Source organism: Zophobas morio, unplaced genomic scaffold (genome assembly GCF_036711695.1).
Source record: "Zophobas morio isolate AGI-343-1 ecotype UQ-CSIRO unplaced genomic scaffold, CSIRO_AGI_Zmor_V1 ptg000030l, whole genome shotgun sequence".
Lineage (NCBI taxonomy): Eukaryota > Metazoa > Arthropoda > Insecta > Coleoptera > Tenebrionidae > Zophobas > Zophobas morio.
In genome coordinates, this window is record NW_026972135.1 from 16,045,307 (window position 1) to 16,057,819 (window position 12,513).

The 12,513-nt window shown below is 32.6% G+C and overlaps 1 long non-coding RNA gene across 1 annotated transcript; it reads left to right on the plus strand.

Moving 5' to 3' along the window:
* The first annotated feature begins 10,663 nt into the window (after window positions 1–10,663).
* On the plus strand, window positions 10,664–11,299 carry LOC135139057 (uncharacterized). Its single transcript, XR_010282108.1, has 3 exons — window positions 10,664–10,850; window positions 10,938–11,106; window positions 11,175–11,299. It is a non-coding gene; the product is annotated as an uncharacterized LOC135139057 (long non-coding RNA).
* Window positions 11,300–12,513: the final 1,214 nt, after the last annotated feature.

Consider the following 12,513-nt stretch of genomic DNA (forward strand, 5'->3'; position numbering starts at 1 on the left):
AGGGTTCAATTTTTAGTCTTCTATCCCATCTGTTTAAGATCCCTAGAAAACGTCGTGCCTACCTGATTTTATTTAATTTTTATCACCTTTGAAAATAAATGTAACTTTGTTTTGTGAAATATTAATTTTATTTTTGTTGTTGTTAACACAAGAAACAAATAAAACAGTAATACAAAAGTTTCTGAATCCCAAAACACATTCCTAATAGAGAAAAATATTTTAAAATGTCGATGAAACAATGTTCTACATTTCTCTCTAAAAAATTTCTTGTAATGAACATGCTTCCAGGCGGCAAAAATTCCATCCCTGCTTAACAAATGTAAAATCAATTGACTTCCAGTCTTTAGTGATTCGAAGAAAAAGTGTGAAGTTTATAAATTAACGGTTGAAGAACAAGCAGGCCCTCGATTTTTCATCTAATCGCAGTAGAACATAGCATAACCTAATGAGTAAAATATTTTATGTAGTTTGTACATTTATTCCGTTTAAATTGACCTACAATAATCGTCATATTGGATAAAATAATTCAATTTGAGTCGTTCAGTGATATTTACAATCTTATATTCCTAGCTTGACGGACTCCCAGGACATGTCACAATGCTGCCGATGGGGTTTTGAGGAAGACCAGCTGCTCGAAGTCTTCATCTCGGGCTTTTTGGATGCGGCCTGAGTGTATTTCGTGATGGCTCGTTTGACGGGGTCGCGCACTATGACGAATGAATGCATCAATTTGTGCATTTATTCTGCTTAATTTGTCATACAATAATCATCATACTGGATAAAATAATTCAGTTTGAGTTGTTCGTTGATTTCTGAGAATAATTTCTAATTTCATTTTGACATTTGGATTTTGCATGGTTAATGCAAAGATGCGATTGCCGAACTTGACGGTGCGACGGAACATTTCGCGACAAATCGGATCGGGCATTTTTTATTAATTTTTGTTTATAAAAGATACGTTTATTTCATCGCACTAGAAGCGTAAAAAAAAGTGTCATAGCGTTTCATTTTATGACGCATTTGAGTGAAAAAAAGTATAGTAGCGTGTCATTTTTTAACGGTAAAACATAGAAGCCTGCTGTTGCTATGATAATTCATAACCACAAGTGGTTTGTATTAATTTTCTCGGTGTGTTGTGGTAATTTGTGTGCTCGGACAATGGAATCGGGCAGCGATGAAGATTTCTCGTGCATCCCCGAAAAAATTGTCAAGACGGCAAATACGGCTACATTTAATATCTATGTTCCAAAATAAAAAGTTTTTGAAGATGGTAGGTGTTGAGTTTTGTTACGAACGCGAAAAAAATTTTGTATGCGACTCGTGAGTAAAGAGGCTTTTTTTTACTCTGCGAATTTTCCTTCTCGTAAAAAAAAAGATACACTTTACTCACTAGTTGCATAAAGGTAATTTTTCTTGCATATTTTGCATATATTTCTTGCATATTTTGCATATATTTCTTGCATATTTTTTTTGCATATACTTAATGCCAAATTTCTCCGCATACATATATATGCGCATATTTATGTTTTTTTCTGTATATAATTCCGAGCTTTATTGATTACAAATTATATTGCTCGCACGTTGCCTGTATTAAATTGGAGAAGGGATTTGGAAAATATAAAAAGGTGTTTCTTTTATTTGATACAACCCCTGTAACTTTTTTATTCTTAAAGATAAACCTGTAGTTCTTTGAGAAAATTTGTATCATTTTAAAAGATCTATGTGGTGGCAACCTCACATTTTTATTATCACTTCCGGTAGAAACGCAAATGACGTCAACTTAATTTTTTTTTTAATGGAACACTAGGTATATTTTTTCATAAATGGAAAGATTGATTTTTTTACTACAAAAAATCAAAAGCAACCAATATTCTGAAATCAATACTTAAAAAGTTATTCATTAAAATTGACAAAAAATTCATATTTGTTGATGACAATCTACTAGCTTGAAAAATTGACACTCATGTCATTTATTTACACAGTTTCTAGCAACAACCAAGAATTTAATTTTTGAATAACTGACTAATAACAATTGACTACTTTTTTATAACAATAAATTTTCAAAAATATCTCCGTTTTGTTGGATGCACATTTCAGCCCGTCTACGAATGCCTTGGGTGGCATTTGTTATAAACTGTGGGTTTAATGATATGCAAATTTCTCTGACGCGTTCTTTCAACGGCTCTTTGTCTCTCCATTCTTCAAAGTAAACATTGTATTTTACGAAACCCCAAAGAAAATGATCTAGGGGGTTCATATCTGGCGATCTTGCAAGCCATCTTATTGGACCCCATCCAAGGGTCTTGAAATTTTTCTGTTAAGAAATTATCCACGTTCTTCACGTTGTGAGTTGGTGCCCCATCCTGTTGGAAATACAAGTTTTGAGCTTGCTTGAAAGGTAAGTTATCTAAATAATCGTCTTCTATTTGCAGCAGAATACGTAGATACTGTTCGCCATTTAAGTTGTTGTTAAAAAAGTATGGTCCAATTATCGTGTTGTTGATAATACCAATCCATGCATTGAATTTCCACGCCCTCTGATTGCCTCTTGGTTTAAATAAATGCAAATTTTCAGTAGACCAATAAATAGGTATTCCGTTTGTTAAAAATGCTCTTATTAGTAAACGATGCTTTTTCGCTCCAAATGATATTTTGAAGGAATAGTGTTTCTTCTTGGTCTCTTATTAGCAGCCACTCTGCAAAATCTTGTCGCCTTAAGAAATCATCCGCTTCAAGATGTTGATCTTTGCGTATTTAAAAGGACGCCGACTATTTTTCTTCAAAATACGATTAACACTGGACTGAACAATTCCAAAAGTTAATGTAATCTCTCGAATAGAAATGTCTTATTTTCAATAACAGCTAACAAAACATTGAGTACCGTATCATCGGTGATGTTTGCAGGTCTTTTCTTTTTCACTTTAAACTGACCTTGTTTTTTTAAATTGTCAATTATTTGTTTCAGTTTTCTTCGATACAACTTTCTCCTGTTGGGATATAATTCCTTGAACTTTCGGCAAGTGCCGTTTAAACTTTCATTGCATTTCGTTATTAAAATTTTCTACAATTTCTATAATGTTATCGTTTTGAGCCATTAAAATAACACTTAAACTTCAAAAATTATGATCAAATTATTGTTAGAAACGGTAAACTGACAGATTAAACTATCGTTTTTCAAGCAACTAGATTTTGAATTAAATGGAAAATTTTTTGGATATTTTACTAAATTTTTTATTATTGATTTTAGAATATTGGTTGTTTTTGATTTTTTGTAGTAAAAAATCAATCTTTCCATTTACGAAAAAATATACCCAGTGCTCCATTAAAAAAAATAAGTTGACGTCATTTCCGTTTCTACCGGAAGTGATAATAAAAATGTGAGGTTGCCACCACATAGATCTTTTAAAATTATACAAATTTGCTCCAAGAACTACAGGTTTATCTTTAAGAATAAAAAAGTTACAGGGGTTGTATCAAATAAAAGATACACCCTGTATAGAAAGAACATTACAACAGTACCTACCTAGTAAAATCTTATTAGTAATTCAAAGTTAACCATGAAGGTCGGACCCACTAAACCATAAATCACAAATTCAATGCAACCCTGGATGTTTCTAGCCCACTAAACACTGGCGGCACGCTTCTTTTATTGGCGTCATTATCCCCCTGCATTGTCCGACAATCGCTCAAAGTATCAGTTGTAAAATTTTACAAGGTACTGTTGTAGTGTTCTTTCTTTAATGAAAATGAGTGTAAAGAAAACCGAAATAATGATTATTATTATAGGAAAATGAAAGCTTGATTCGAAATCATTGATGGAATGATTACTCAACAAGTAGACAGTCAAATACCTTTTCCTGGGATCAGTGATTAATGTGAAGGGACACTTGGATGCAGGTATTAAAAATATAATAATTAAGCAAACAAGTTATGTTATGTCCTGGGGAAATATTTCATAAGTTAGAAGGAAGTGAATGTGTTTCGTAAAAAAATATTTATCTCGATTTCGTTATACGGAGCTGAGTCATAGCACTTCACGGAGATGCAAAAACAGCATGCTGAGGGCTTGTGAAGTGAATTCCTGCGAAGAATATTATAGGTTACAAAGTAAGGAATCAAGAAATCAGAGAGTTGCAGAATTTGCTGTCGTTCGAAAGTATAATAGAATTGAAGTATTTAAATTAGTGGGGTCTTACAGCAGATACATTCAAAACAAGAATGCTAAAAGTGAGACGGGAGATTAAAGTCAAAAAGAAAAGAAGAGGTAACTCAAAAAAAGTGCGACGATCAAAGCTGTGTTGCGTTTGAATAATAATAGTAACTGGAACAGTTGTAGTTGTAGCTCTTGTTTCAATATTTAGGTACTTTTAAATGTTTCTACAGACCAGCTTCCGTTGAATTGCTACTATTGCAAAATTGGCCCGGATGGTACAAATTGTCAGATTTTGGTCGTATACATATCGCCTTGATTTGGTGCGGTTATTGGTTATCACGTTATCATTATCAGTAACCACACAGAAAGTATGTTGCTGATTATTTTTTACGGGAAGTTCGCTGTCGAAATGATTTTTTGTATTTGGTAAATTAATGTCAACTTCTTGATTTCTAACTGTACTTTTCAACTCACTGATTAATCTTGTAGATGTCAGAATTTCGTCTTGTGCCGCTCTGAAGTTCGGCATGAAGAAAGCGCACTTACACAATAAATTGAATTAAATATATCACCAGTCGTATGGTGGATAACATCACTTTCACTTGTGTTTTCAATGAGTTTTATAACAATCTCAGTTAATATCACATGTGCTGTATCTATTTTATTGATAACACTGGTCAACAGCTAAGCTCTTAACTTTTATTATAGCAGTCAATTATTATTTAATTAGCAATTTTAAATGATATTATAAAGGGCTAAACCAAAACTTAGCTCTCATTTAAAAGTAATCTTAAAATATTATCGTTTAAAAAATACAAAAATTGTACTATTAAGTAATAGGAAACTTTCTATAAGGTGTATTTTTTGTTATCAAATTGCTACAAACTTCTTGGGAAACAATAAGAAAACTACGTTTAGTAAGTAGAAAACATTTTATCATCATATAAAAAATTTAAAATTAACATATTCTTAAAAGTGCATTTTATGCATTCACACCTTGACTTTTTCCCAAAAAATTGTGACGACGTGAGTGACCAACATGGAGAACGCTTCCATCTGGGCATTTTGTCGATAGAAAAACGTTACCAAGATCGATGGAACACCTAAATGCTCGCAGAATACTGCGGGACCATCAAGCGAGAGATCTCCAATGAAATCTATAGGAGGCAATCGAAAAAACGTCGGTCTTAGCTGTTTATTTTGTTTTTTTCGTTTTTTAAACTACATTCGTTGTTTTTTTCTTATTTATGGTTGTTCTTTTGTTAATACTACACTTTTTGTCGTTAAAGATACAAAAATTAAATTGTTTTACCTGATTTTGTGTTCCTAACATCAAATATGCATTTTTTTTTAATTGAGCTAAGTTATAAGATTTATGTTCTTTGTTACAAACACAGAGACAAATTAAACGAAAACATTACAATTATGTCAAAGCTAGAGAGAAAAAATTAAATTTTGTGGACCAGTGTAATTGTTTCAATTAAAACATATTTTTCTAGATTATTTAACGCCGCAACACACGCGTCCATATTTGCAGTTTGCTGTCTTTGTAAAAGCGCCCCTGTATATACATATACAGGTTTATAAAAAAATGCCTGGTTCACCATTACCACCAAAAATCACATGAATTGGATGGGGAACTTATTGGTTAAATTCAGCAGGTTTTATATGTAAATATGATAAAAGATAAAAAAAAGATAAAAGATGTGTGCCAGTTTGATAATCCTAATTCTGATGCAAATGAAAAATGTAGTAATACGTTTGATAATTATCTTAATAAAAACCAGTTAGTTCACATTTCGTGTAATTTTGTTTGCACCGTTAATGCAATAAAAACACGGTGAATGTATTGTAAACAATTTATATATAGGTCGCCAAAATATATGAAAACGGTTAAATATCTTGAGAACCAATTGTACAAATCAACTGAAACTAGGTATAGGGGTACAACAAGTTGTGCTCTAATTATTCGTCAAAACATTGTTTTTGCTTTATTTGTTTTCGAGATAGAAGGCCATTCTAGCGACCCTGTATACAACGGTACCTACCTATATTTCTATTTCTATCTTCGTCCGACACGTTAAATTTACGCATGTATCGTTTCTACCCGTAAACTGCTAAGAAAAGTGGACATTCTTTACCTGTGTAAAAACAGTGTGTCGGACGAAGACAGAAACCGAAACATACCAGATTTTGAAATTGGTACAGTTTTACAACACCTTGTCAAAATTATGGAATTCTGTTATACCACAGGACTGAAGTATGCTACATCCAGCATTTTCGAAAAACTATAAAATTTGATTTTGCGAATTTTATTTATTTTTTAATCAGGACCCCTATAATTTGAAATAAACAACCTTATATCAACTTGGATTGGTGCAGTGTAATGTTAATAATAACAGTACCTATTATATTGGAAATTTTCAGGAAAATGCTGTGGCACTAGCAAGTCTAGACTTATCATATTTTGCACAATTTAGGTCGGATTTATATTCGGCAAAATTTTGGGTTGACGTCATCATATTATTGGTGGGGATGATTAGACAAAGTGTGGTTTTACCATCTACATGATATTCAAAATACACATAAAGTTTGACAACTATCGACCAGTGGCGGCTCGTGACTTTTTCTGTTGGGGGGGCAAAATTAATACACAGTATTATGCTAAATTTAAAATTTATGCTAGGTAAAAATTATTGTTTCTTTTTATTAAAAATTTAGAAAAATGTCAAGTTAGAGGTCCGTTAGCCAGAAATTATTGATTGAAAATTGATAATTGAAAATCGATAATTTCTGTTTACCATCTGGAACCACGAGGAGGTGGACCTAATTCCAGACTTCCCCAACGGTGATGGGGCGAACTCAAAGTTCCTTTTAAATTTGTTGACATAAGAAATATAAATAAAATTTTGTTAATCGCGTGTCCAGTGATGCAATAGGTATCCCCCAGTTTAAATTATTTTCAATTTTTTTAATTAATGTTTCTATATATAAAATCCATACGTCTTTCTTTGTTACGAACAAAATGTTCTATAACTAGTTCATTGAAATTCGTGGTTTCTTGCACTAGTTTTTTTTCTATTAAACACATTGCCAAGGCACACAATCTTTCTTGACACATTGTATTTCGTAAAAATATCTTTATACGTTTTAACGTCGAAAAACATCGTTCGCATTCACTTGTCACCATCGGTAATGTGCAAATAACTTTCAATAATTTTTTTGTTTCTGAAAATACGTCTAATAAATTGTTTTCATACATAAACTTCAAGAATGTTAAGGCACCATTTGCTGTCGAAAAATCGGGATGATTATAAATAACGTTTAACTCATTTTTTAACACATTAAAATTTAAATCATATTTTGTAGCACATAATTCAACTTCTTTTGATGGAAAATTTAGTTGAAAATATGAAAATAAGCTAGTCTGAAACAAATTTGCTGCTGTAATATAATCTGCTTCTAAAAATCGATCATTTATACTAAATTTAATATTGTCACAAATTTCTTTAGCAATTGCAATTTTATTATCATTAAAACGAGACCGCTTTTTTGAAGATTCACCCTCTTCGTTTTCTTCTCGGTAATAATCGTAGTCGATAGAATCTGTTACATGTTGTATGGCAAGTTTAAAAGAAGTAATGTTTTTCTGAAGTTTAATTAAGTCCATTTCGCGAATTTGAAGTTGGTTGAAAAGTATCTCGGTACTAGGCATGATTCTGTGAAAGTATAACCAAAAATTAAAATCGTAATCTTCTAATGTTTTCCGTAAACTACTTGCCTTGGCAATTGTTAATTTATCACTATTTTTATCTTCCATTATAATTTGAAAGCAGTTAATCAAATCATTTTTAAAAGTATGTACAGTATTAACTATTCGTGACTTAAAGTTCCATCTAGTCGGACAATTTCTTGGTAATCTTTTAGAAACGATATTATCAATTTTTATACGTTTAGGAGATCTTGAAAAAAACGAGGAAAATGATTCTAAATTTGAAAAAAAAATTCTTACTTGGCTGTGTGCTGATGCCGCCTTTTCTATAATTAAATTCAACTGGTGAGCATAGCAGTGAATAAACTGAGCTTTAGGGTAATGTTCCTTGATTTTTGCTTGTACCCCATTTTGTCTTCCACTCATAACCGAAGCACCATCATAAGACTGAGATATAAGTTTTTTTGGATTTTGATTGATTTCAAGTTTTTCGAGCTCATTTAAAATAATACTAGAAATACAATCAGCTGTGTGATCTGTTGGATTAATGAATCCTAAAAATCTTTCAAATATTTTACCTTTCAATTCATATCTAACGACAAAAACCAGCTGCGACTGTGAAGCTACATCTGTAGTTTCATCAGCTAAAATAGATATATAGTCCGCTTCCAAAATTTCATCTTTGATTAAATTAATACAAACAGCATAAATTGAATCAAGTAGTTCGTTTTGTATGGTTTTTGAAAGACCCATAAAAACGCGATTGTTCGTTTTTTCTATATGAGATTTTAATGTAGTGTCAAGCTCTGCCATTAAATTAATTAAACCTCTGAAAATTCCCGGATTTGTAGAATCATGCGTTTCATCATGCCCCCTTAAAGCCAACTCAAAGACTCCACAAAATTTTATACCGTCAATCAGTTTACTTAAAATGTATCTATTCTGTTTTACCTGATCATTACGTTTCTAGACGTTCTCTCTATAAGCACTATTTAACTGATTTCTTATGTCTACTTTACCTAAGACTGCGAACGATACGTTGAGATTTAAGTGTTTTTTACTCGAGCGATGCTTTTTTACTTTTTCTCCCAAATGTTTTAAATCCGTGATTCCGGTTTCAGTCCAAGCTTTATCAACATCTCCGTTATTCATAATCATAAGGGTACATACAAAACAGAAAAGGGCATTTTTCGCGTTGCAACCACATAACCACCACTCACTTTGATACATAGTCTTATTAAATTTTCGATGCACGAGTTTGTCTTTAACTTTAGACGACACAGCAATGTCCAAATCGGGTCTTGGCGGTCCAACGTTTTTTATTAATAGTTTTTCATCATGGCTTAATTTATTTTCAGATTGTAGCCGCAAAATTCTCTCAATCGAATTCATATTGATATTATTGACAACTCTACAACACAGTTTTTTAAGTTTCTTAAAATCGCTGCAAACGCACAGAAAACTAAAACTGAAGAAGTTAGCAAATTTCACTCGACCGTTTTGTTTCAAAATCGATGACTAAATCGATAAAAGTGTATGCAATCGTATATGCATTTAGGTACTTAAGTTGCAGTACATAATTAAGACGAAGCGATTACTATGCCCTGCCGAGATGTTGCAATCGTGCATTTGTGCATATAATCGCGAAGATTGCCAAGTACGGGTCAATGAAAATATTCACAATTTGGCAACATGCAGGACGGGCAAAGGTGTATGATACCCCGCCGAGATGATGTCAGATTGTGTTCTGAACATAGGCAACTCGTAGGTTTCGCAATTAAATGCATTTTGATAATTAATAGCGCGAAATTCTCAGATTTAAAAATGTGCTTTCATTTTGGTGGGGCATTGCCCGTTTGCCCTTCCTGCACCAGCCGCCACTGCTATCGACTAGTAGGTTCGGAGATTATCTGTCTAACAAAAATCGCTACGGACGGCGGACAGACAGACAGACAAACAGACGGAAACGGGAGACCCATTTTTTTCGGACTCTAGGGGTCATACCCATCGAGAAAATATAAAAGTAACCAGTCGCCCGATGGTGTCGATTGCAATACTTCCTTAGCTTATGCTCGGGACGTAAAAATCACGTGTTTTGAAAAAAAGTACCTAAGTTTCTACAGTTGTGTGAAAAACGTAATATCGTGGACGTAGTCTCAAATAAATCTTTAACAAGAATTTAATCAATGAAAAGATCAAATGAATGAGATGAAAAAACAGATTAATAAAGAACCAGCTGACAACGCATCCATTAAATGCTGATAAGCTATTAATGGATGAAGTAATTATGAGATATTGGACCGCAAGAAACGTGCAAACAATCTAATAATAATAATTTATAATAATTTATCTTATCTCGATCATGATGTTTTTGTAGGAATTAATGAGAAATCTTACACTTATTATGATAAGTAAACAATTTAGGCGTAGGAAAGACGAAGGAGAGGTTGATACGTTTCAAATTAAAATAATTATACAAACTGTATGTCGAAAATTGTTAAAACTACGTTTGGTAATATAATAATAGTGGAAAAATAATTATTTATGACCAAGGTTGTGAAGTTAATTTTTTTAAAACGAATGTGGAATTTAGTTACCGAGGCGAATACATTCCACATGAGTTTTAAAAAGGATACTTCACTGCAGAGGATCTTTTCATCTTTTTTTTTTAAATTGGCGGCAATTACAACCAATAACCAACCCTGAACGGTTAGTTCAACGGTGAGGAGTATTTACACGAATTTAAGGCAACTTATCAAAATGTCATCATTAAGATTTGAAAGGATAAAGATCGTCCCCCTCTCTAAATTGTTGACACGATTCGATAAATAGTGTTTGTGGCGGCACAATAACACGTTGGTAAGCGGAGAAAGATAAGTGGCCTCGTGGTCTAGTGGTTAGGATACCTGCCCGGCAAGCGGGTCTCGTGTGGTTCCATTCCGGAGGCAGCAACATAAATATTTATTACTCCGTAAGGGAACAGTGGTAAATCTTTTCGCAATATTGCTGGCTACGATGATACATCTCTAATAGTTTCAATTTTTGGTGGAGTTCTTACGACCTTCCTTGTAGAAACTTTGTCACACATCGTTGCAATGAGTTGCAAACTTGGGCATAGTCCACAAAGTTGCAGGAATTCCTGGAATTCGTCCCAAGCCGCTTGAAGCGAGTACCTATTCCCACACAACTAATATGACTCGATCATAAACGCTTTCTACTTCAAGGGAAATGTCATGTTTGGGTGAATACGGAAATACGCCAGTAAAGTTCTGAAAAGTATTGCTTTAATGTGAAAATTATTTCTACTAGAAGCAACACCAATCAAGAACACAGCAAAAGTAAGGCTAGAAAGGACGTTTCAAGTGACAGTTCGACAGGTTACAGCGAGTTGATTAACAAATTAACGTAGAATTTAAATCAGAGTTAAAAATCACTTTATAAGGATTTTTGTTTTTGCCTTTTTGAATGTCTATTTTAAATATTATATTTACAAAATTATCAGCTACAAGAATTTTTTTTTTAACTTTTCTATGTTGTAGGTTTACACGCAGCGTTAAACATATAGGTAATTTCAAACGACATATGGATTCAAGTCCAAGGATGACTGAATGTAAGTTGTTTGCTCGCCCGATAATTATAATTATTGTCAAATGTTCCAAATTTGTCTTAAAAAAAAACTCTTAACGTTTGTAACTAAAACTTTTAAGATTAAAGATAAAACACTTATGACTATTACAATATACAACAGTGGCGTACGCACATTTGAATTACCAATTTGATGAGTTAAGGTCACAGAAAAAATTAGTAATTTGTGAACAACTCAAAAATGGAGGAAATTTTAGAATACCTACAGTATTTTTAATTTATAACCATATTTACTTCGATGTTCAACTAAGCCGAACGTCAAATTCATTTCACCTTGTTATTGTTTTTATGGAAAATTAACATTTTTGTATTACGCACGTAAAATTGACAGACGTCATTGAACTATACTTAGAATCGAATATCAGAACGGAACAGAGTGGAATAAGAAGTACAATTTATCTAAAACGGCGAAAAATTGAAGGTTCACAACCAATGGTGGTGCTCATCAATTCTGGCAACGATGATACCAGGAAGGTGGTAGCAGATCCTATATACCGAGACGATGTTGTGATAAAATTTTAATCATCCAATTTTTTATTTGTTGCAATACTTTCTGATAGTTAGATGCCAGAAAACCTTTTCAAAAATAACCCAAACACTGTCCTTGTGGAATCATCCTGAGAAAATCAGTTATACTGAATTAAACACCATTTTCCGGAGTTCGAAGGAGACTTATCTTTTTTCCGAAATAAAGATTGTAGATTTATAGCTGTGTTTGCAATTTGGTTTTATTATTGTTATCTTCGTAATTACACTTTGTTCATTTTTTGTGTTTTTTTCCACATATTGTTTTAATGTTGTTGAACTGGATTTTGGCACCGTTAGCAATTTATTAAAATAGAAAAAAACTGGCTTTTCATTAATTTACTCAAACACATTTTGTTGCTATTCAAATGAGGTGTTTAAAAATCAGTAGTACACAATATTTCCAAAAGTGAAATAATTTATCACGAAAAACAGGTTGTTATTAGAATCTCCATTGACTTAATTTAAGTCAATTACC